The sequence below is a fragment of the Leptonychotes weddellii genome, unplaced genomic scaffold (assembly GCF_054177405.1).
Source record: "Leptonychotes weddellii isolate Sample4059 unplaced genomic scaffold, ASM5417740v2 HiC_scaffold_16406, whole genome shotgun sequence".
NCBI classification, from domain to species: Eukaryota; Metazoa; Chordata; class Mammalia; order Carnivora; family Phocidae; genus Leptonychotes; species Leptonychotes weddellii.
This window is the reverse complement of record NW_027746717.1, coordinates 2,784-4,506: the sequence shown is the minus strand read 5'-3', so window position 1 is coordinate 4,506 and position 1,723 is coordinate 2,784. Positions and strand designations below refer to the sequence as shown.

The 1,723-nt window shown below is 37.1% G+C and overlaps 1 pseudogene; it reads right to left on the bottom strand.

The window, feature by feature from the left end:
- Positions 1 to 112: 112 nt before the first annotated feature.
- Positions 113 to 944, bottom strand: LOC145718488 (magnesium transporter NIPA2 pseudogene; annotated as a pseudogene).
- Between the last annotated feature and the right edge of the window lie 779 nt (positions 945 to 1,723).

Here is a 1,723-nt window from a genome sequence, read left to right as displayed (position 1 = left end):
CTACCATCATGTAAATATAAGAAAAGTAATTTCTTGGTCCAAATCTGTGAAACTTTAAAAAAGATTGTCTCCAGAGAACATTTTTTTTGAGAACAATGCTTTTTCAGACCCATTCTGATATTCAAGTTCACTTTATAACACAATTATAGATTAACCTTTTAATTACATTTTTCTTAAAAAGCTGTGAGATTTCCATTTCTTCGGGAGATATTTTCACCACTGTGTTGTTCAATTCCACAGGTTAAGCTTTCTTCATTATTATTAAGAACTTCATACATGTTAGAGAGATTGCCATTCATTGCTTTTTCGTCTTTTCGAAAAGACACAGGGAGACTTGCTAGACTAAAGCTGACGTCTTTAAAGGCATGCAACAAGAATATTCCCACAATGATTGTAAAGAAGCCACTCAAAGTACCAATGACATCATCAACAGGCATATCTTGCCACTCCTTAAAAAGAATAGCTGAACAAGTTAAAACTGATGTTGTAAAGAATACATAATATATTGGAGTCACAATGGAAGTGTTGAATATATCCAGGGCCCTGTTCAGGTAATTAATCTGTGTGCTCACACAGACTATAAGGCTCAGCAGCAGAATCCAGGCCAGGGGATGTCGCAGCACAGGCTTTCCAGCAAACAGCTCTTTGATAGCAATGCCCAGGCCCTTAACACAGGAGACTGAAAACGCTCCAATTACAGAGCAGATTGTTATGTACACAAGAATGTTTGTCTGTCCATGGCGAGGTCCCACCACGAAGATTAGTATCAATGAGACAATGACCACAAGTGTTGCAAAGACCAGAAAACCTGGAGGAGGCAAAAAAAAGTTGTATTTAGGCCAATGAGTAAGTACTAAAAAAACCCCCTGAGAATCCAAAACAAATATTAACTTGAGAGGAAGGAGAAAAGGTGTGACCTTAAAATACATACTAGCTTTTTTTGCTGCCCCAGCAAAGGTACACTCATAAAAATTTAGTTAGATGTATATACTGGGAGATTACACTATACTTCATATTCATAAACTGTTACATCACTAACATTTTTAACATAGTGTCTTAGGCCTCATGGTAATTAGATAATAGAAAATGGAAATTAGCCTGATTTCCAGGCACCTACTCTAGAGTATCTTGCTACTTCCCACCCACTGGAATGCTCCAAGAATGCAAACAATCAAGAACTAGTGGAGAGAAATCATGAGATGATCTTGAATATTCAACAATTTATAGATGCTAAAAAAAACCAAACGGCAGTTACAAATCAAGTTTTTCCTAAAAGGAGTACATTTTTAAAATATTTAGAGACAACCACTGGAGTAAATAGCTAATCAATAAGAGAATCAAAAATACTGTCAGGGTTCTGCCAAATATAGAGAACTGAACCCAGCATAGTAATAATAATAGCTAACAACTATGTAGCACCGTGGCCCAGGCACTTTTCTCAGCAATTTGCACTGATTAACTCATTTAATCCTCATATCCGCCCTATAATATAGATACTATCATCTGCATTTTAAGATGAGGAAACAGAGCCACAAGTCACATGAATTTATTCTGTTCCCTCCTTAAACTCTGCCAATAAAATAAATAGTAATAGGACTTTTTTTTAAGATTTTATTTATTTATTTGACAAAGACACACAGCGAGAGAGGGAACACAAGCGGGGAGTGGGAGAGGGAGAAGCAGGCTTCCCTCGGAGAAGGGAGCCGGACGTGGAGCTGGATCC